General features: G+C 42.7%; 1 protein-coding gene across 1 annotated transcript in view; it reads left to right on the top strand.

Moving 5' to 3' along the window:
* Positions 1–24,503, top strand: part of HS3ST5 (heparan sulfate-glucosamine 3-sulfotransferase 5) — a 264,126-nt gene that overhangs the window by 17,693 nt on the left and 221,930 nt on the right. The window contains exon 2 of the mRNA XM_026652839.2: positions 11,468–11,502. The gene's annotated coding sequence lies outside the window, so the exon portion shown is untranslated. The remainder of the gene's footprint in view (positions 1–11,467; positions 11,503–24,503) is intronic.

Raw genomic sequence — 24,503 nt, forward strand, 5'->3', positions numbered from 1 at the left:
TCAAGGATAAAGATAAAGCATAAGCCATGCTGCAAACTCTCTCTCCCTAGTTTCACTTGGAATTTCATAAGAAGAAAATAACAAAATTACAAGTAACTCCATGCAAAAAAATCCACCCTATCACAAATTGGTCTGTTACAGCATACAATCACCCATCTCAAAATTAGATACATCGGTAACTTGGTATTTGTTCCATTCATAGTGGGGAAACCTTGACTAATTAACAAAGTGAAATATTGCCCTTTTTGTGACTGAAATTTGCAAATACTAATGAGATTATATAATTGTGCTGTCAATTAATTAACAACTGTTTATGTATGGTTTTTGGCATGTATTTAGAGAGATGTTGCAGTGTCACTATGAGTCTGTTAGAATTCTGACTGAGTTTGGCTAATTAACTCAAATCCACTCGAACCTCACATAAAATGCACTTGAGTACAAAATTTAAAACTGTTGCTTGACAGACAGAGAAGCCATTCTGACACCATTGTTGCCCCTCTGCTAAGCAGTAGCAGAAGACTAGGACATTGCAGGTTAGAGTCCCAATTGTAAAGAAATGAGTGGCGCTGAGCCACAGTGTATTCTAAATGTAACTTGTTTTTATTTACGTGTGTATATCAATCCTAGAAAGAGATGGTCAAACAGCATTCGTGGCAATATATCCTTTTGGGAATCTCAGCACTACAATGCCTGGGTCACAATGAGCAACTCTTCCTTGACAATTGACTCTAATCAGACAGCAAACTCTCCTGCTACTCATGCAGCTACTCCTTTCAAGGACCACTGCCTCTACATAGTTTTTGCTGTGTAAAGCCATGTCTTCTCAAGACAGAACATACATGCTAAGAGACCATGGAATGCTGTGTCACAATGCCACCTGATAACACCTGCCATAATATTATAGTGGCAGTGATTGGTTCAGCTAAATTCAAATATATGTTCTACCTCTGTCTTCCATGGTTTGTAACTTTCTGAAACATTGACCTGCTGGACTGAAATTTTCCAAGCTTGGTCTCTGCCTGAAGGAGAGCTTGGTTGGAAAGTTTGATGAAAAATGATCAAGTCATTACTTTTAGTATAAGGAGAATTGAAAATGTTTTTGCTCACTATAAAAATAAAATACTTCCAACCTTTTTTAACAGGATTGCCATCTCTGAGGCACAAAAAACTAGGACATCTGGAATGATCCTGAGCCCATAAAACTAGCCAGCTGGCAGTGTTTAATGAGCACCCTTACAAATTTCCCAGGAGAGCTACCTCAAAAAAGGGACAATCCTGGGGAAATCTGGATAGGTAGCAACCCATTTTTTTTTTTGAATAGGCATGTAACCAGAATGTCTGGGTATAGAAAGCTGAAATTTGGTATTCAAATAATCCTCACTTGAAGTGCTTTTGAGTAGTCTAGTGAAATCTTGGTTTTGGTTTGACTGAGTTATGACCTGTAAAAAATTGTATGCTGGGCATCTGTCCGTATTTTGTATATCTTTTTGTGTATCTAAATGAAGGCTGTGTTGCACATGCTGTGTGACTAATTTATAAGTTTATTGAGTATGCAAAGGGGTGAGATAAGGCTGCTCACAATTTGTACAATATGCATGATGCTCTGATGTACCTTATCAGCTCTTCATTGGAGATGGGTATTCTGTGGATCTCCTAAGGAAAATGGGATAGTACATTTCAGTGGTTTGTAATCCAATAGTTCCAAATCATGGAGTTCACATACTCTATCACCACTTTGTTTCAACTTGACAAATCTCCAGAGTTCTAAAGAGGTGAAGCTCCTTGTCATTTCATTCCTTTTCCCCATATTTTTTTCTTTTTTTAACAAACATACAAACAAAGAAACAAAAAAATACCTAGGAAATCCCATATAAAATCTGTTAGAAGGTTAAGGTCCTGATCTTGCAAAGACTTATGCATAGGAAGAATAATTCCCTCTACTGAAGGAATTACTGTTTGAAATTCTTTGTTATGCAGAGGTCAGACTAGATTACGGTCCTTTCTTCTGTCCTTAGAATCTATTTATCTATGTATTTAGCTTTCAGCACATGAGGAATCCCCATTGAAATCCAGCGCCTGGCATCTCTCCACCACCTCTCTGAAACTACTATCGTGTTCTCCAGAATTTCATCTTTTATTTAAATAGAAAAAGTAAATCTCTAGCCATTATGATTTTGACAAAAACCTCAAATGTGAATGAAGGGTATGTCTTCACTGCAGTGTGATAGGCACTTGGGCTAGCCTAGCTCAGATGTGAACAGCTGCAGTGTAGAGCCACCCCTGACTGCTTTCACATTGTGTCTGTACTCATCTGTGTGAGATGGTAGGACTTTTGCAGGCATGTCCCATGGTTCTTAGCACTCCATGTTTTCCCCAGTGGATTGTGGGAGAACTTGTCTCTCCTGGGCATGCAGGGGAACTGTGGGAAGGCATTGGAGGGTTATCCTCACTGGAGTGATTTACATGTGTCCTCACAAAGGGGGTGGGTTACAGCACTTGGGCTTTAACATGTAGGCCAGGACAGGCCAGTTAGCCTGGGTTGAAAGCACTGATGCATCTGGGAGAGGCTTTGTTTGTGGATGGGAGTCAGCTTAGCAGCATGGTCTGGGTTGACTGAAGTGAAGATAAGCCCTGAGTGTAGCCAATACAGGGATATCTATTTGACTCTGCCAGGAGCCTACAGCAATATCTCGGAGAGGTGAGAATTGCACCATTCATCACAGTGAGGTGTTGTTTCAGATGCCCAGTGATGACTTACATTTGACACTGTTAACGGTTTCATTCTTTGTGTAATAAAGGAAAGGGTAAGTCACACTTCTACACAGTTTACTGTGAGGTCTCATTTTTTTAGTGTCAAGAGTAGGTGGTGGTTGTGTAAGCTTAATCACTTGTCTTTTCCCCAACTGAGGAGTCGAGTCCAAAGAACATAGCAGAGCCCATGGATATACACCTCTACCCCGATATAACGCGGGCCTCGGGAGACAAAAAAATTCACCGTGTTATAGGTGAGACCGCGTTATATCAAACTTCCTTTGGCCCTCCCTGTTCCTTGTTCCTGACTGTCCCCTCCAGAGGCCCCCATCCCTAATCACCCCCAGGACCCCAACCCCTACCCAACCCCCCTGCTCCCTGTCCCCTGACTGCTCCGAGCCCTATCCACACACCCCACCCCCTGACAGGCACTCACCGGCAGTGGCGGGAAGCGGAGCGACGCGGCCCCAGCCTGCTCCACTTTCCTTGCCCCGGCCCCAGCCGTGTCACTTGGGGGGGGCGCTGGGGAAAGGTCCTGCACTCACCTGCGGCGGGAAGCGGAGCACTGCGACTGGGGACTGGCAGAGTGGAGCTGGCTGGAGCTGGGCTGCTCCGCTTTCTGCCGCCAGTGAGTGCAGGGAAGTTGGGGAAAGGACCGCCTCCCCCCCCCCGCATTCACCTGCAGCAGAAAGCGGAGCGATGCAGCCCCAGCCCGCTCCACTCTGCCAGCTCCTAGCCGTGGCGCTCTGCTTCCCACCGCAGGTGAGTGTGGGGAGGTTGGGGAAAGGACAGCCCCCGTACTCGCCGTGGCGCTCTGCTTCCCGCCGCAGGTGAGTGTGGGGAGGTTGGGGAAAGGACGGCCCCCGTACTCACCTGCGGCAGGAAGCGGAGCGCCATGGCTGGAAAGTTGCAGAGTGGAGCTGGCTGGGGCCGGGCTGCTCCGCTTCCGCTGCTGCCGGTGAGTGCAGGGGGAGATCCTTCCCCCAAGCCCCCTCCCCCAAACGACACGGCTGGGGAAGCAGAGCAGGCTGCTCCCGGCCCCCCGCTAATCCCCAGGGTCCACTCTGGGACTGCGGGGCCCCCAAAAGTGCCCCCCACACAGTTCCTGCCTCCCAGACCCTGGCGGGGGAGCCCCTGACCGCCCCCGAGACCCTCTACCCCTTATCCAACCCCTCGGCCCCGGCCTGGCCCGGCACCCTTAACACGCTGTTCAGAGCAGCATGTCAGAGCTTTGCCGCTTTGTATGCGAACCCGCATTATATCGCGTCGCGTTATATCGGGGTAGAGGTGTATTCAGATCCCAGCAAGGGGAAGTCCAGGGAAGCTCAGAATATGGATGATGATCTTTGTGCAAATAATCAAATCTACAGCGAGTGGTGTATTGTATTAGAAATGTGGGTGGTGCTTATTTTGGGATGGAACTTGGAAGAGGACCACCACCTTTCCTCTGCCCCCAGTCTGAGTCTGTCTAGAAGGAATGTTAAAATAAAGTTTTTGGGAAGCCCTGATCTGGACCACAATAAAACTATAATGTTCAAGAAAAAAGGGGGATGGCAGGAAATACCTGATTTTTTTTTCAATTTATTTTTTAACTAATTAGTTTCATATTTGTGCATCTGAAAGGACTGATATTTGGAAGAGGAACTCTTTAGGGACAGTTCCTTAGGTCAGGTATAATGTAGAAATATTTCCCAGGTCTGGAAACTTCTGCGGATGAGCTGGGGCAAAATCTTGGATATAATAATTCAGATTTTGTACTAAGAGCCATGATACAACTTTATAAAGTGCTCTCTAAATTTAATCTAGAAAATAATTTAGTATGTGGAATGGCTGGGATCTTCCCACCTTTTCCCTTATTTAAATGCCATTCATCTGGCCTACCTCACTTTCTGGCAATGATGCATGAATGCAACTAGCTGGAGCCTGTCAATATATCTTCAGAGTCGCTGAGTCTGTTAATTAGTTTGACTTTAAAATAGGAACTTTAAGTATTCCCAGTGTATGACCTTTTCTTTGGAACCCTTTTGCTAACTAATGGCTGGTTTGTTATATTTCAAAGTTTCCATCTGGTTAAAACTTATTGAATTGTATGTTACTTTTGAGTGTTTATATGAAGTATCTAATAGTAATCTAATAACATTATTTTTTTTCCTGTCCTTTATGTCCATAACTTTCCTTTATTTGGAATGTCTACCATTTCCCATGATTTGCAACGGGACATAAGTTGCTTAGTGGGATTGAAGGTGTTCATGTCTTGGGTAAAAAATCACCATTACATCAATAGTAGGAAGGAGAAATCCCCACTAGAGATGGCTGCTGTCTCCTGATGTTTTTAATGGGACTGAAGCCACAGGCTTCCCTCTGAGAAGATGGATACCAATTCACACTGCCATCCTCAAACCTACCAACATGTGACACAAGCAGAGGCGGCTCCAGGCACCAGCGCTCCAAGCGCGTGCCTAGGGCAGCAAGCCACGGGGGGCGCCCTGCCGGTCCCTGCGAGGGCTGCAGTCAGGCAGCCTTCGGCGGCATGCCTGCGGGAGGTCCACCGGTCTCATGGATTCGGCAGCAATTTGGCGGCGGGTACCCCGAAGCCGCGGGACCGGCGGACCTCCCGCAGGCATGCCACCGAATCCGCGGGACCGTGGACCTCCTGCAGGCATGCAGCCAAAGGCAGCCTGCCTGCCGTGCTTGGGGCGGCAATAAAGCTAGAGCCGCCCCTGGACAGAAGCGATTGAAATGTGTGAGCAGTGATTAAAATGTGGAACACCTGTTTTTTGTTGTGCCTAGCATAGTAATTGACAAAGTATAAAGTGTTAAGGATTTTGTTCACAATGTGAATTAAATCTTTTTTTATTAAAGAAAACTGGAAAAACAGGGACTTTATAATCCAACATTAAGGACCCCACATTCCCCAGGTCATCCACAGAGCTCCTCAGCCCAGGCATATACCGCTTGAGGAATAACCATTAACCCTCCTGTAGACTAGCCATTAGAATGGGATGCACACTTAGTTATTTACTAGACAACAGTAGGACACCAGGTCTCATGTTTGTTTTCCAGCTCTGGGGGAGGAGTGTGGTATAGTGATTATAGCAAGGTGGTGGGTCCTATTCCTGGCTTTGGGAGGAGAGTATGGTCTAGAAGTGTCCCATAGCTTGGCATTTCCTTGCCATTTTAGACTTTGCATTTGACATCACACTTAGCCAATCTTATTTCTTTTAAAATTAAACTTTTGTTTATAGGAAATAGGTTATTTTGTGTGTGTAATATTTCCCTGAAAGATCCACCAACTGACTCTTTAAGGATCTATAAGCATACTTGAGTAACTTCTCACATGCGGGTAGTCCTTCTTAGTCACTTGGGTGAGTGTTTGCAGTATCAGGCACTAATTTTGTAATACATGTATGACTTCTGATTATCATTTAAATGTATATTTGTAATTAAACATGACTATTAATAAATAGTAATTTGTTATGATAGTGCCTAAGCACCACCCAAGGATGGGGTCCCATTGTGCTAGGCACTGTACAAACAGTAGTAGATGGTCCCAAAAGCTTACAATCTAAATAGGCAAGACAGACACAGGGTAGGTGAAGGGATAGAACACACCAACAGAATGTGATGGTGGTAAGCATCATGTTAGTTTCATGATTTAATTGATTTCCTGGTTTAGTTCGGAGGGGATCAGCTAAATGGAGAGGGAAGGGGGACAGGTCAGGGGAGACAAGGATAAAAGGGGCAGGTGTGGAGTAAAGAGATTGAGGAAGGGGGAGAGGAAAGGTTGGAACAAACAGCCAATCAGCATGGGGAGGAGAAAATCCTGTTCTATTAATCTGACATACCATTAAATTTGATATTTTAACTATGACCAACCCATGAAATATAATTATATCAAAATATTGTCCCTGTCATTCTGTATAAAGAAGAAATATACATGCCCACTTACATATTAACCATGATACATTTATTTGGAGAGATCATAAACCATCACATTACATTTTGGTTTAGTGGTCTTCTTCACAGCATAACAGGAGTAATTTAAAGGGAGTTCTGAGTTCTGAAGCTGTCAGTTGAATCACTTAGTATACTAATTTTGGTTCTCTTAATCTTTTTTTGTATTGTGTTTAAATAAATATTTCTTTTTTTTTTTTTACAGTGATGTGAAGTGCAAAACATTTTATGAAATACTTTGCCAGTTGTGCTACCTCCTTGTCTCCGTAATGTAAGCATTTCAGCCAAATTTTCAGAAGCACTTTGTAAGTGCTCAAACCTCAGTTAGGTACTCAAAAATTGAGGTAACCAAGATCAGTGTCCATTATTTGAAACTCTTGACTTGTCTTTTAACTAAACTCGAAGAAAGTGTTTATGTAATTCTTATTGTATAGGGGGAAATATAGCTACATTAAAAGAAAATTGTCAGGGTTGCTAAGTAAAGACCTCAAAAGTTAGGAAACGCCAACATATAGGTTACCTGTGCAACATTAATTTGCCCCCTGGTGAACATGCATCATTATACAGTTTTTAATCAGATAATCACATACTGTTTTTCCCCCATAGGCCCCCTGCCTCGTTCAGTGCATAGAATGGACAGTGCTCTATTAATGAGCATCTCTTCAGTATTTGTTTTTTTCTTCGCGTTGGTGGCCTCATGCCTTATTTACTTCACACTATTCTAAGCTGTGAAGACAGAATTATTAATTTCCTCCTGAGCTTCTCTATGGCACTTCTCAATATAGTATTTCAGTGCTTCATGAAAATTAATGAATTTATTTTCACAGAACCTGTGAATGTGGGGGTGCCTATTATCCCTGTTCTTACAGTTTGGAACTGAGGCAGAGGGATATTAAGCTCAAAAGTACCCACTGATTTTGGGTGTCTAATTTGAATACCTATTAGAGGGTCACAGAAGAGGAAGTTGGAGAAGGGTGATTTGAGTATGTTGGTTTATGTAAGAAGGAGGAAGTCCATTGTCAGAACCATTCCATAGTTTTGTAAGCTCAGGTCCAGTGCAGTGATGGGGTTCACTTTCAAGCTGATGATTTTTTATTAAGAACAAAAACAAATAACCAGTTTGCCTATCTTTGCCACAAACCGAGAATGAACTATGACTCTCTCTGGCAGGGTGTGAATGGCAGAAAAGTTGAAGGGCACTTCTTTCATAATGTCACAACCAGTCCAGTAAATCTGTTTTTATATATATCCCGTTAGTTATACTTAAACTTCTGTAAAGCATTTGACTAGGTAAGGCACTACATTTTGATGAAAAAATTAGAATATGAAATTAATATTGTACACATTACATGGTTTAAAAACTGGCTACATGATATACCTATCTCATAGAGCTGGAAGGGATCCTGAAAAGTCATTGAGTCCAGCCCCCTGCCTTCACTAGCAGGACCAAGTACTGATTTTGCCCCAGATTCCTAAGTGGCCCCCTCAAGGATTGAACTTATAACCCTAGATGTAGTAGGCAAATGCTCAAACCACTGAGCTATCCCTCCCCAATCTCAAAATATAACTGTAAATGGGGAATCATCATCAAGCAGGTGTTTCCAGCAGGGATTGATTCTTGGTCCTATGCTATTTAACATTTTGTCAATGACCTGGAAGAAGACATAAAATAATCACTGAAAGCTTGCAGATGACCTAGAAATTGGCTGAGTGGTAGATAATGAAGAGGAAAGTTCACTGAGAGCAATCTGGATCACTTGGTAAACTGGGCACAAGCAACCAACTTGTGGTTTTAATATGGTTAAATATATACAGCCCATACTTAAAGGATGGGGGGCTCTATTCTGGGAAGCAGTGACTCTGAAAAAGATTTGGGAGTCATGGTGAATAATCAGCAGAATATGAGCTCCTGGTGCAACACTTTGGCCAAAAGAGGTACTGTGATACTGGGATGCATACATGGGAATCTCAAGTAGTAGTAGAGAAGTTATTTTACTGCTTTATTTGGTACTGGTGCAACTGCTGCTGGAGTACTGTGTCCAGTTCTGGTGCCCACAAATCAAGAGGATGTTGATATTTTGTAGAGGGGGGCAGAAAAGAGCTGTGAGAATGATTTAAAGGATTTAAAAACATGCCTTATAGAGAGAGCTTGAGCTCTTCAACTTATTTAGCTTAACAAAAAGAAGGCTAAGGGGTGACTTGATTAATCTAGAAGTATCTACATGGGGAACAAATATTTAATAATGGGATCTTTAATTTAGTAGAGAAAGGTGTAACATGATCCAATAGTTGGAAGTTGAAGTGAAGCAAATTCAGGCTGGCAATAAGCGCTACATTTTTATCAGTGAGGGTAATTAACCATTAGATCAATTTACCAAGGGTCGTGGTGGATTCTTCATCTCTAACCATTTTAAAATCGAGATTGGATCTCTTTCTAAAAGATGTGCTCTGGGAAACATTTTGGGGAAATCCTATTGCCTGTGTTACACAGGAGGGCACACTAGATGATCCCAGTGGTCCCTCTGACCTTGGAATGTATAAATCTAAGAAATGGTAGCATAATGTTTTAAAATATGGATTGAGTCATTTAATTTTGTGACTTACTGCGAGTCCATACAAGTCATAACTAAAGAATTTGCCATAATAAAGTATAGCAAAGCAAATATGTCCATCACCAATCTTTGTCATGTTTTATTTTCATATTAGTGACATGGCTTCGAGGTTATCTATGGAGTAGATGTAATCACTTCTCTGCTACCAAGGAGCCCAGGTCCCACTGTCTCTTATCTCTTTCTCACTTCTGTCTAGATTCATTGGTCTCTTATTAGTCATCCGGTTTGCAAGGAGTGTCCCTCTTGGTTTACACTAGCGACAGCCTAGATATTAAGAGAGCTATACTTCTCCATTCTCTGACATGCTTTAGGCACCTTGAATATTCAAATTTCTTTCCAAAATTTGGTGTTTCGACGGAGGCTGTAGCTAGCTTCCACTCGCCCTACTGCAGGAAACTTCCTTGTCAGTGATAGTGGTCTTTAGCCTGTTTCCCTCAGCTTTCCTTGCTCCCCCATTATCCTTTGTCATGTCATAAATAACAAGTATTTCTACTCCTAACAATAAAATAGCATTACATTTTTATTATTCAAATTAAGAGGAACATGAGTGACTGTTTCAGATACAATGCCACCAAAGAAATCTGGCTGAGAGTAAATTAACTCCTGTCATGTATGGAATATGATTAGTTTCCCAGGTTCAGCTTCCTTCATCTAGCCCACCTGGTCACTCCATGGTATAAAATGTTACAATCTCAATGTTCTTTAAAATGTTTGCAACACTTTTTTCCTTCTTCATATGTTAAAGGAGTATCTCCTTGATGCAATTCATGATTACAATAAACATTTTATAATTTTTGTCTCCATATGTTGTTTCATTGAAATAGCTATTGTATTAATCCTTTCCACCCTAAAATGTACTTGGCCTACATGGAGCATTTTATCATACTATTTTAATTTCCAGTTATTTCTCGCTTTTCTTCTAATTCAGAATTCAAAAATAGATGCTGCAAAAAGTTTAATGGTGATGGTTCAATATGTGGCATTTTTTGGTTTTGGTTTTAATCGGGCATTGAATCAATATACACTAGTTGTATGGTACTTTATGTCACTGCTTAGCCTGAGGTGCTGGCTTTTGGTTGGGGCACTAAATTGAAACTAAGGTTCTGACCTCTTCATTTCATTGGAAAAAAGATGGTATGGCACTCTTTGCAAGGGTAGGGATGTTAATTCTGGTGTCCTGGCCAGATTTCAGTTTGGATAAATATATTCTGCCTACAATTCCTGCTGAAGTTTCAAATGAAGAAATTATTGCTTTACTTCTCCTCCTAAGAACTGTTGTACAGTGTTGTAGGCACGAATGAGGGCTGCATGGCACCCCACAGAAGACACTTTTGTGTGTTGGGAGCTTGATCCTGTACTTTGTACTGTCTGTAAAGCACTTCATGATCTTTGGAGATGAAAGCAACTGTATAAACATCATATTATTTGGTCACAAGACTGGGGTAATTCATTGAGTAATATTGGCCAGCTGGAAGGTGCGTAGGGTGCAGTAGTGCATGATCAGTGCAGGTGTGAATTGCACCCTCAGAGCTAAGATGTGTGGGTTGCTATCATTAGTGTCCTCAATTACTGAAGTATGCAAGCAAGAGATGACTAAAAATCATGATACAAATTTTTTTGGCCTTTGGTTGCCACTGTCTCGAAGAAGATAAATAAAATGGTATTTGATGTAAAAAGCCAAAATGTCAGTATGATGGAAATATATAAATAATTTCCATTAGAAAGACACCCCAGCCTATACTGACCCCATGTAAGAGCCAGGAACAATCACAGTACTTGAGTACTGATGAGGTTAGTGATATTAGGTGGAGAGCACAACTGTAGGAAACCGCAGAGCTGGCCAGTGCAGATGAGAACACATGCTACTTTCTCTGAAAGGGTGTCACAATAGCCACTTTGTGTCTGTGTGATATGGAGGTCTGAGAGGCATTATGTCTGACACACAATGCTTCCCAGAGCTGGCACTTGGTTAGTGTACCTTTGGACTGCCCCAAGGCAGGGCAGCAACTCCACCATACAAGCCAAACCCATGAGTTAGGCTGATATACTTCTTATTGCTTTACAATCAAAGGAGTCTGTTAGTTACCAATGTACAAGTAGAGCTCAGATTTAAAAGAAAAAAAACAGATTGATTTTATTTTGTATTGTAGGAGACAACAAAGAATAGGTGCACCTTCAAAAAAAAGTAAGTGGTCCTCTTTTTTTACACATAATTGTTCAATGTAAATATGCATTCATTTAATTGTGATAAATTTTAAGGTTGTTGTCGGACCAAAAGTGTATTTTCAGTTATTGGCACTTATTCTGGGATGCAAGTGGGAGGTAGGCATCCATGGGAGCTTTAGAGGGGCACTGGCAAAATGTGATTGAGCATGCAAATGAGTTAGGTTCTGGTTGTAATGCTAGGGGATAGGTGCTTTCAGCCTATTTTCAGAATTGTGCAAAGTGCAACCATGCCCAAATAGTCAGGGCCATCCCGAGTGAGAGCGAGGTAGTGTGAGGAGTAAGATAGTGGGGGCACTGGCCTCACCCATGCCTAGTGGGTTTGGATGGGGATCAGATTGGGGTACCCTCACCAGTCAGTGTGGCGTTCTCAGGTTTTTAGCAGAGGATGAGGACAAGGCCATCCTATCACTTTTTATAGTCAAGTCATGCTGTTGCAGCCTGTCATGCTTTTTAGTGGGTGTTTTTGTGCCTGTAGGACCAATTAGAATATACTAATATGAGAGCAGATGGTGAGGCCATGCAGCCTAGGGCTTCCTGCTTCTTGGTTTTGAGAATTACCTTCTCAAGTGGCCCTACTGGTTTGTCTGATTCATCTCCAAATGCAAAAAGATTATTTTTAAATCATCATTATGCAAGCCCAGGGTCCTTCCAGCTCACCAGCTCACCTATGTTAGCACAAACAATTACATGGCCTCCAACTCATCCTCCAGCTCCCCTCGGAACCACCCCAACTCCCCGTCAGTTTTACTCTTACCCCTTTCACTAAACATCCCCTAAAGAAATGTGATTTGCAGGACAGCGGCTTGCTGGAGAAAGAAAGAAGGGTAAGGAAATCAGGACATGGCATGGTACCAAAGCTCACCAGGAGCTAATTGCTGTTCTTATTGGAAAATGGAACCTAGAGGCCAATAAAGTCAGTTGGGAGAGGTATAGGTTGTTTCATAGAACAGCTCTGGGTTTTTAATGTTTTTGTGTTGCTCTGGGAGGGTGGGGAAGCCATACTATTGCAGCAAAACTGGCCTCACTGAGCACCACCATATTTGTTCTGGTCATGATATAGTTAACAGTCAGGGTGCAAGGGGCCCAGCATTCTACACACCCATTGCCTGCAACAGCTGACTGGGACTAGCCTCCAAAGCAGCACTCATAAACAGCACAGTTAAGAAAACGTTTCACGTACAGTATACTGTTCTTTGAAAGGAGGGTTCAGTTGCAACAACTGTCTTGGCTTTTATCTCCCTCCCTTCCTTCTGTCAGGATAGTAAAATGTTCTGCAATGTCCTCCTCTAGTATAGTTATGAGGACCCTATGCAGTCCAAACTTGATATAGTCACTGGTATAGCTGATCCAGCTGATCCACAGCTCAAGGGTATCAACAGGAATGATGGTGGGTGGTGTCTACACAGGGCCCTCATTCAGATCACAGAACCTATTTGACTAGCATGAGAAATAATGTGTTATAACATGACTGGGTCCTGGTCCCCATTAATCTTTTTTCTCCCCCAAATAAAACACAATAAATACAGTTGAAGTTCAAAAAGCATATTTAATATAATTTTCAGGCATAGTTAGATTGTAAGATCTTTGGGGATCTCCCCTTTTACGTGTTGCTGTAATGCGTATATGTTCACCTAGTATTCTCTTGGGCACTGTAATCCAATAACTGATACCGGTATCATTGTGCAGCAGCCATGGCTCGTTGTCTAGTTCGGAACTCAGGGCCTTATCTATGGGAGTAGTAATAAAAGAAATTCAGTATAATATAGCCAACACTTACAGCCTGACCCAGCCCACTGAGGACACTACTACAGGGTAAATAACCCTTCCTTATTGATTTTCTCCACACCATTCGTGATTTTATAGACCTCTATAATCTCTCCTCTGTTGTTTTTATTTCATCAAGACCCAGAAAAACTGACTACCATTTTGAAGGTTAATAACATACACATTTATAATGTCCTTTTTCAAATTATGCCTAGTTTATAGGAATCTCATAAGTAGTTTTAATAGTAACTAGGATCACTTTATTGCATTATGTATTCAGTAACTGTTATGGATTATTGTGTGCTGAATAACTTAAACCTGAATGATGCATTATGAAAGTACTTAATATGAAGCAAATAAAATTGTAGATGCGCTCATGTACCCTTTCAGGTTAATCTGTGACAGAGTAATCTACAAAACAATTCTAAGACACTTGACAAATTTGAGTACCCGGTATATTACTTCACTTCTTACACCTATGTAAAGTTTGGATCTTTGTTTTTACAGAATTTCCCCTCATTTCAAAAACAAAAACCCTCTGTGTAATGGCCTCTCTATCCAAATATGAATTTTAAAAGTGGGCAGAGAAGTTCCTCCTCTTTCTGAATGGATACAACGACTGTTTGAAACTTAACGCTGTACTCTGCATTCATCAATTGAAAAGCAAGCTCTTTCATTTTGTAACGAACAGGAGCAGATTGGTTAAAAATCATAGTAAGGTCAGAATTTGTTACAATGTAGAGTGATGTCATTAGCTCTCCATTTTCTCTTGTATAATTATGGAGTGTAAAAAGGAAAGCACTCTAGTTCTTCCACTGTTTAGACACCAAGAAGTGAGGATGAGTAGTGAAGCGTGTGGATCTGTATTGGCAATGTACAAGAGCTAGACTTATTGATAAGTATCCTTCTTTCTCTTAGTAATACTGTCAGAACAGATCTGCATTCTAGGGTGATAGCCTGAGTGAATCAAACTTTCTTTACAGATCTGTTGTAACCTGGCTGGTATCACAGTACTTGAAGACTGAGCACAGCCTACCATCTTCAAAGTAGCTTCTACAGTGTGTTTCGGGAATGTTTGCGTTATTGAGATATGCAAAGCTGCTGTCTGGGACTTTATTCACACAATTACAAAGTTATTTCTTGACTTGGCTTCTTGACCAAATACCTGTTCAATCCTGCTGTCTAACATCCCAAGTATGGATCTTCACACGCTAGATGTGAAAAACATATTTTCTTTCTGAAAAGTTGGTCTCTCTGATGTAGCAAGACATTAATCACTAGAAATTGCTTTATATTACTGCTGTCTTGAAGACTGACTTTTTTTTTAACAACAACAACAAAGAGGTACTGCTTCTATGGTTAATGCATAGGATTGGAGTGAAGGAGACCTGGGTTTAGTTCCCAGCTGTACCACAGACTTCCTGTTTGACCCTGGGAAAATACTTTTCTCTTTCCCTTTGTCTTGTGTATTTAGATTTTTAAAATCTTCAGGGCAGTGACTGTCTCTGGCTGTGTGTTTGTACAGTGCTTGGCACAATGGGGTCCCTATCTTAGCTCTAGGTGCTTTGGTAATATCATATTATAGATATAGCAAGGAATGTTAAGTTTAACTAGCAAACTTAGCTGAAACTTAGTACCTATCAAAGGTTTTTTTGTGTTGGTGAAAATCCATTATTTTTTAAATAACAGGACATAGCTGTATTTGTTTTTAATGCATTATATTACAAAGTCTGCTGGAGGTACTGCAGATCTTTGAAGGTTCAAATGAATGCTGCTTCCATGAGCTTATAATAAATTATGCATGGCCAGTGGTGCTGTTTATAAAGTGTGTATTGTTCCTTTGGTAGTTCCTAAAGACTTTGAAGAGTGCACACCGGAGAGGCAAGGCGTGAAGTGGTGAGGCTGTAGAACTAAGTTGGGGAAGACTGCTTTGGAGCTAGGGAACAAAGACACTTACAGGGCTCCCTGCTTCCCAGTGCCCTTTGGAGTTTAAGCTCTCTGCATGATCCTCTTATTTCATTCCTGCTCCCTTTAATTAGCATGCCTGTGTACATACTGAAGTCTGTAGAACAATGCCTCCAGTCTGAACTGGGTCCAGCAAAACTTTCACTTTTTATAAAGTGAGCATGATTGGTCATTATTACTGTGAACTTTAAGAAATCCACCAGGATGGCAATTTTTTTAGGAGAATCACAAGCCATGAGGCTAGAAATAAAGTGGGAAGCTGGGAAATTGGAAAGACTGATTGGGAGCTAAAGGGCAAGGGATTTTGCAGGCCTATATCTTGATTTTCAGTAGAGCTAAGCCATTGAGGTCAATGGGAACTGTGGGTGCTCAGTATCTTTGAAAATCAGGCTATATGAGCTCAGGAGGGTTCCTTTCTTCTCTTCTTCTCCTGGTCCCCAGTGCCATGCAGACCTCAAACTCCACAGGGTATCTGTTTGCCTCCCACTAGTTCTTGGTGTCTTACGCACTTTCTCCTCCTGAAATGTGCATTCTCACTGGTTTGGACTTTTCCTCATTTAGTGGTGGTGTGTAAGCAGCTGCTGTTGAGTTTATCCAGCAACTTGCACATGTCTGTACAAACTTCAGCCTCCTTCATTCAGCATCTTGAAATGCTTATGAAAAACTTTAACTGATGCAGCATAACTTGCTGTGCCAGCTCCAGAAAGCCATGCTTGCTCCACTCACTGTTTGCATGGAAAAGATTCTTTGAACATTTTATCCAGCATCTGTTATTTCTTCTGTTGGTTAGAATGGTGACAATTTATGCGTGAATTAAGAATTTTAGGCCAGATTAACTTGTTGTTTAAGATTTATTTATGGCTGCTTTGCTTCACCAGAGTGACTCAAAGCAATTGAAGCATACCAGTGAATCTGACCCATTCCTAATCATTTATTTGCTTTTTTGTTTTTTGCTAGAAATGATTTTTGTTCACCAAGTTGTAATGGAGACTAAGTAAGTGTGATCCTATTTTGAATAATGACTGTATAAATAATGTCTCCAAACTCAACAGACTTTCTCTTTGTTTGCATTCAGAGTCACATCAGTTTACTTGATTAACAAAATTAAGTTTCAACTACTTTTTACTTCTGCTAGTTCTTCAGAGCCAACAGCTGATATTGAATTAGCTGGATTCTGTGTCTACTTTGTTCATCACCAACAGAACTGTTTATTTAAGTTCCAGTCAATTGCACCTGAGCAGTCCCATTGAGGGCTTAATTTAAAGACGGTGGGGTGCCACACTATTAACTGAGGGCTTCATTTGGCCTTCAGAATATCTACTATTGGTGGTGATATGTGAAAAGGAAACACAGCTTGGCTTTCAGATCCCAGGGTGAGTTTGCCCGAATTTGCTATCTACTTTCCTACATTCATAGATGTGTGGTATGGTAAAATTACTCTGTAAATTAATAGTATAGTCAAGAATAATGCTGTAAGCCTCAATTTTTAGAGGAAAAACTATTGTAAACTATTAGTTTTCTTTGCACTGGTTGACTTATTATGCTTACTCATATTACTTTTCATTCTCACATAAATGGATAAGTGTCCATTCAGGTCTAATGGCCATGAAGACCATAATAGAAGGTAGTGGGTGTTTGGCGTTAGTTATTAATGACATCCACTTGTGTGCAGAGTTGATATTAATTATAATAACTTGTATGTTAAATTCTAGTTTGGAAAGAGAAAGGTGTATGGAAGGCTGTTTTGCTAAACTATATGACATATGTTTTAGAGGTAGCATAGTGGAACCAAGATATATTTTATTTTGCAGATGATAAAAGGAAAACCTTTTTACATTTATTCTTTCCACAAATGAATCTTACCTTACAATTGTGGCAAATTGTTGGGTGTCTGTGAAGAGACTTCTCAAAAGCTACAGTGTGAAATTCCTGGTTGGTTTTTTTTTCTTAAAACAAACATATCTACATTTTAATAGGTTGAAAAAATTCTTAAAATAAAGCAAAAAAAAAAAAGTTTAAATGAATGTTCCCCATGAAAAAGTAGAAAGAAGTTCAGCATTTTTGTTTAAAAAAAATAATTTTAAGAAATAATTCTATTCCTTAAAGTGATATCTACAGCAGACTCTTTAACTTATTGTACTTTAGAAAAATCAGCTGTTACAGTCCTGTTAAAGAGCAGCTTTCCTATGAAACCATTTTATGCTTGTCTCCTGAGTGGTCACTTATTGCACATATACATTCATTCAATAAAGATGTGCCATCTAGTTGAAAATATGCCAATATTTTACAGCTTCCCCTCTTCACTTCTACCTAGTACTGTGAAACTATTTAATAATTTCTGGTATATTGTTTTGCAGGGCCGCCCAGAGGATTCAGGGGGCCTGGGGTCTTCGGTGGCGGGGGTCCTTCTGCTCCAGGTCTTCGGTGCACTTTGGCGGCGGGTCCTTCAAACGCTCTGGGTGTGTTCGGCGGCACTGAAGGACCTGCCACCGAAGACCCCCTGAAAACTCTCGTGGGGGCCCCTGAAAACTGTCGTGGGGGCCCCTGCGGGGCCCAGGGCCTGGGGCAAATTGCCCCACTTGCCCCACCCTCTGGGCGGCCCTGTTGTTTTGTCACTTTGTATGACCTGACAGTATCTAGACATACATCCCACACTACCTCTTTTTCCCTCTTTGCAATGGACGGGAGCAAGTCAATTACTTATCAGGATACTGTCATGTTTAATTCTTGTGGATATTTAGCATCATGCTATGTTAAGGTCTTCCATAGATGGTAGGTAGGTAATATATTGGTAAGAATCATGGAAGTGACTCAAATTTGAATCTGAGAGGGCCCTAATGCAGGGACCGGCAATCTTTGGCATACGGCCCATCAGGGAAATCCGCTGGTGGGCCGGGACGGTTTGTTTACCAGCAGCGTCCGCAGGTTTGGCCGATCGCAGCTCCCACTGGCCACGGTTCACCGTTCCAGGCCAATGGGGGCTGCGGAGAGTGGTGGCCAGCACATCCCTTGGCCCTCTTAGGGCTTGTCTACATGGGGAAATTATACCAGTATAAGTTAGGATGTGAATTTAAACGGCTGTAACTATGTGGACACTCTCTTATTCTGGTATAAGGGCTTGTCTAAACAATAAGTTACTGCATGGCAAGCCAGGCATGTGAATGTACAAAGCACAAGCTTCATGCACAGTAACATCCCATGTGGACACTGCTACAGCACAGTAAAAGTCCCAGACTGCAGCTTGTCAGTTACTTCTTGGAAGTGTAATAAGACAAGCCTCACTTCAGGGACTTTTATTGCACTGTAGCAGTATCCACATTGTGCTGTGGGTTCACATCCTGGCTTGCTACCCAATGACTCGCTGTATAGACAAGCTCTCAGAGTATCTTTTTCCAGTGCAGCTTCTGTTGCTTAGAAAGTGGGTTAAACTAAGCTGAAAAAAGCTACTCTTATTCCAGAATAAGTGTCCACACAGAGGAGTCATACTGATATAAATATAGCAGTTTAACTATACCAGTGTAATGATAGTGGTATAACTGGATAAATTTCCTGCTGGTACTGTATGTATCTGAAGAGGAGCTCCATCTTGCTGTCTAGCCCTGATCCATTAGGAGGGGTTTCTTGGGCAGTGGCTGATAAGAGCTCCTGGCATTGTGGCCCACTGAAGCACGCTGGAAGTTGTTGTATTAATTTAGATGGAATATATGGGCTAAAGATTTTAATATAACCCAGTCACTGCCCAACATTAAACAGTGTTGAACAAGGTTTGGGGGTTGATTTACGGAGACCTTAGCCTGCTTAGTACCCTGGCAAACATAGTTTTTAATAAAGGGTTAAAAGGATTTTTAAGGATAAAGAAAAGAAGGAAAAACAGTTAAAGCATTTGCAATGTAAAGTATTAAAAAAGGCTTTTATTTTAATATCCCTTGTTCCCTTTCCCTTTAGCTGGAGAGAGTTTTAAGCAACACGCTCCACCCCAGTTTGACAGTCTCTTTGATACATCTAAGATGGTAAAAACTGCCCTTCTGGTTAGAGAAAAGAAGTTAACTGAGATGGGTTGGAGCTGTTGCTGCTGCTGTCAAGACCAATCTTGATTAATCTTGGGTGTATTTGGGAGTCAGCTGGAACTGGTAGGGGTGGCAGTAGAGTTGCCAACTTTCTAATTGCAGAAAACCAAACACCCTTGTCCCGCCCTTGCCCTGAGGCCCTTCCCTGCCCTTCCCCGAAACCCCACCCCCTGCTCACTCCATCCCCCTCCCTCCATCGCTCTCTCCCCCACCCTCACTCACTCGCTCATTTTCATTGGGCTGGGGCAGGGGAGTGGGGTGCAGGAGGGGGTGCAGGGTGCAAGCTCCAGGAGGGAGTTTGAGTGTGGGAGGGGGTTCCGAGCTGAAGCAAGGGGTTGGAGCACGGGAGGGGGTTTGGGGTGTGGACTCCAGGCGGCACTGACCTCAGGCGACTCCCAGGAAGTGGTGACATGTCCCTCTGGCTCCCAGGTGGAGGGGTGGCCAGGGGGCTCAGCACTGCCCCCGCCTGCAGGCGTTGCCCCTTCAGCTCCCATTGGCTGTGTTTCCCGGCCAATGGAAGCTGCAGAGCTGGCGCTTGGGGTGGCGCCTGCAGACAGGTGCAGCACGAGGAGCCGCCTGGCCACCCCTCTGCTTAGCTGCTTCCTGGGAGCCATGTGGTGCCAGGCACGGAGCCTGCCTGCCTGCCCTGCTGGCACTGCGGCCAACTGGACTTTTAGTGGCCCAGTCAGATATGCTGACCAGAGCCGCCAGGGTCCCTTTTTGACTGGGCATTCTGATTGGAAACTGGATGCCTGGCAACCCTAGGTGGCAGCGTCATCTGGCTCCCTCTCTCTGATGGTCAGGACATCTCTCAAGGTCCCAGGAAATGGTTGGGGTGGCAGCTATGATGGTGAAGTTTACTTCAGTATCCTCTCTGTTCTTCCCTATTTTCTCCCCCAAAGTCTTTCTGTAAGGACCCACAAAGGGAATGTGGAATAGCCCATCGTCTCCTTTTGTCTATCAATTATGCCTATTTTCCAACACACCAATTTTGATTCTTTAGTTTTTGGTTCCAATCTTCTGCTTCTACCAAGCATGATTTCAGCATAGTCCTCGGACTATATTAGTAGGCCTTTCTGTTTAAACTACTTCAGTCTGTCTCTTTTGTACCTCTTCCTATCAATGTTTGTTGCTATAGGTTATTGTGGCATCATGTGAAAGTTAACACATTTACAGTTGATCTTACAATTAGGGTAAATATGCCAACCCAATTATCACAAGTGTGTGGATTTAGAATTAACATGGAGGCACAGCAGATCCAGCTGGTCCTCTAAGATTTGCATAAATGTCAGGGGAACCAAAAATGTTGGGGCATGAACCTAGTGCTCCTTCCATGGACCATAGGGGGGAAGAAAAGTCTTACACATGACAGAGTGATGTGGTATAAACCCAATAAAGGTCATTTATTAAGTTCTCTCTTCTAGCTGTCTCCTGCACATTTTTTCTGTGAGGGGTGGGAAAATGACCTTCAGCTGAGCCCTGTCTCTTAATGCTAGTTGGGAATTTGACTATCATTACCAAACATTGAAACGTTCATATATTTTTTAGTGGACCTATTCTTTGCAATCCAACACCTAAACATATAGCAGATTCCTCCCACCTTCATCCTTATTTCACCTGTTTTCACTGTGTTAACTCTTATGTATGATAACGTTTCCTACAGAGGTAGTTATTGATTACTAAAGTTACTAACAGCATGACTCCAAAATATTATTGTTACTAATCTAGCAACCCAGCGAGTCTGAGGAACTTATTCTTGGACACATTGGAGATTTTTTCGAGTAATGAGAATTGCAGAAGTTAAAAATGTGTATGTATTAATCTGAGATGGAAGGTTGGCTTACCTCTAACTCTATTGCACAGAAGAATAGCTGTACAAACATCAGATATCTGCTATGTTGGTGCTGGCTAGAAGAAAGGAGAACAGAAGGTCTTGCAGCAGCCAGTGTTATGTCTTGGCCTGTGGTGCTTTTATTAGTCAGTAGACTGAACTCATGAGATCAGACCACAAGAGGAGACTGCTCTGATTTCTCTCATTCTTGTGGATAAAAAAAAGTTAAGGAAGTCCAGGTAGGTGCTTGTGACTTTTTTCAGTACACAATAGTAGGCCTATTTTTTTTTTCAGATTAACCTGAACTTTTTATATTGCATTATGGCACACTTAATTGCAGAATAGTGCTTTCTGTGGCAGTTGTTTAGGAAAGTACACGTGCTATTAAACACAAATGTGTGCCTATTTGTGCAATCAGTTTGCAAAGGCAGTTACCCTATAATTGCACACACAAGTAGCCATTTCTACATCCAGCTGATCATTTTGTGCATGCACTTGCTGTGATTAAGCTATTTTGTCAACTGGGTTTTGGCTCTTTAAGCAAGTTCTTAAACTGCTTTTGAAAGAAACAATAGTTAAGCCCTTGCCTAAGAATTCATCACTTAACATTAGGAATCCCAGCTAATTATCATCCATCTGTACCTCCTTCTTTTGAAAGGGAAGCTTATAGAATGAGTGGTGGTGAGGCAAACTTGGCAATAATTGAGTTCTTAGGTTTACTTAAAATTTGTCAAATGGTTTTAGAACTTGGAATGGCACTTGGCACAGATGCTGCACCGGTCTTAATAACTGATCTTCCTGTGGATGATGATCAAATGCCCATGCTGGTGAGGGGCTTTTGTGTGTGTGTGTGTGTGTGTGTGGTTTTTTTTACAGCTTTTGCCATTTGATATTGTTAATCATGAGATTTTTCACATGGCTATGAACCCTCATGAGATTGCTCTTGTGTGGCTCGGCTGTTCTCTGAGAGGACCTAGAGAATACTGTTAAGTGATCATCCACTGTAAATACTATTGAGGGGCAACACCTAAGAACAAAACTGTCCGTTGATACTAATGCCTCTCTCTTCCTATTGCATTTTTTCTCATTTACACTTGAACACAGGGGTTGCAAAAATCTGCCATAACTGATATGCCAATTGCTACTAAGGTGATAAGTGAATGCAAAACTGGTTGTAAAATGCTGTTATATCAGAACGGCAGACTTTTGCAACCACTTTGCTCTAGATTGCTTGGTAAACTGGGCAAACAAACAATATGCATTTTTAATATGGCTAAAGGTATACACCCAGGCCAACATTCTTTGTTCCTTACTTACAAGATGGGGGACTGTATCCTCTGAAGCCGTGACTGAAAAAGATTTGGGGTTGTGGTGGATAATCGATTTGAACATGAGCTCCCAGGGCAACACTGTCAAGAAGGCAAATACGATCCTCGGATGCATAGAGGGGAAGCTTGAGTAGGAATAGAGATATTATTTTACCCTTGTATTTGTTATTAGTGCAATTTCTGCTGGAATACTGTGCTTCCCCCTTCTTTGTGTCTATAGTCGCTTATGCCCCCTCCCCACAATTGCATATACCGCCACCAAGCTCTGAAGGCAGAGCAGAGAGCAGCAGCGGCTGCTGGCTGGGCGCCCAGCTCTGAAGGCTGTGCCGCATAGGGTTGCCAATTTTCTAATTGCACAAAACAAACACCCTTGCCCTGCCCCTTCCTTGAGGCTCTGCCCCTGCCCTGCTCCTTCCTGGAGGCCTCGCCCCCCTGCTCAGTCCCTCCCTCCTCCCTCTGTTGCTCACTCTCCCCCACCCTCACTCACTTGCTCAGTTTCAACGGGCTGGGGCAGGGGGTTGGCATGTGGGAGGGGTGAGGGCTCTGGCTGGGGGTGCCAGCTCCAGGATGGGGCCAGAAATGAGGGGTTCCGGGTGCTGGAGGAGTCTTGGGGTGCAGGGGGGTGAGGGCTCTGGCTGGGAGCGTGGGCTCTGGGGTGGGGCCAAGGATGAGGGGTTTGGGGTGCAGGAGGGGCCTCCGGGCTGGGGTAAGGGGGTTGGGACATGGGAGGTGGTGAGGGGTGTGGGTTCTGGGCTACGCTTACCTCGGGTGGCTCCCTGGAAGTGGCAACATGTCCCTCGGCTCCAAGGTGGAGGCATCGCCAGGCAGCTCTGTGCGGTGCGCACTGCCTCCGCCCACAGGCACAGCCCCCGCAGCTCCCATTGTCCAAGGGGCATGTCACCGCTTCCAGGGAGTCGCACAGAGCCATGGCAGGCAGGGAGCCTGCCTTGCTGACTGGACTTTTAACGGCCCGATCAGTGGTGCTGTTGAGAATTACCAGGGTCCCTTTTTGACATCTGGCAACTCTAGCACCACCAGCAACAGCGCAGAAGTAAGGGTGACAATGTGAAAAGTGACATTTGTCAAGATAACTTTTCACAGCAGATTTAGCATTCACCCCATTGCCACCCTTACTTCTGTGCTGCTGCTGCCATCCCAGGGCTGACAGCTGGAGCCCTGGTGCCTCCTCCTGGTGAGGAATTGGTGTGGGGGGAGAGCCTGAGAGTGGGGCTCTAGTCTGCTGTCAGCTCCAGGGCGACAGGGATCCAGCAGTCCCCTTTATCCCATCTCCCGAATGTGCATGGCCAAGCCCCAACTGCCTGGGACTGTTGGCCAGACTCTTTTTAAAAAACAAACAACAAAAAGTCAACCCTCCCACCCCATATAGCTTGTGCCTCCCTTAACACATTCCCACACGTCTCTTGGGAGGCCCACCCCATAGTTTGAGAACCACTGCCTTATAGTGATAGACTCAAGGAGCTCAGTCTATTTAGCTTAAGAAAGAGAAGGTTAAGAGGGACTTGATTACAGTCTTATAAGTACCTAGATGCAGAACAAATATTTGATGGGCTCTTCAATCTAGCAGAGAAAGGTATAACATGATCCAATGGCTGTAAATTGAAGTTAGACAAAATGACAGGAAATAAGCCGTAAAATTTTAAATAGAATTGGAACAGTTTACCAAGGGTCATGGTGGATTCTCTGGCAATTCATTACTGGTAATTTTTAGATCAAGATTAAAGCATCTCTTTGAAAAACCTCCAGGAGTTATTCTGGGGAAGTTCTATGGCCTGTTAAGCAGCAGGTCAGACTAGATGATTGCAATGGTCCCTCCTGGCCTTGGAATCTATGAATCTATTAAATTCATCTTATTTCTTTTGGGCATCCTATGGAATGAGAGCAAATCTTTATCTGTAAAAGCGCACATGTAAGTATTACATATATAATTACCCACTGATGAATGGAGAGTTAAAGCAGAAATTTGTTATAGTTCGACTCTTTAATC

This window comes from Terrapene carolina, unplaced genomic scaffold (genome assembly GCF_002925995.2).
Source record: "Terrapene carolina triunguis isolate 2854851 unplaced genomic scaffold, T_m_triunguis-2.0 Scaffold42, whole genome shotgun sequence".
In the NCBI taxonomy this organism is placed as follows: domain Eukaryota; kingdom Metazoa; phylum Chordata; order Testudines; family Emydidae; genus Terrapene; species Terrapene triunguis.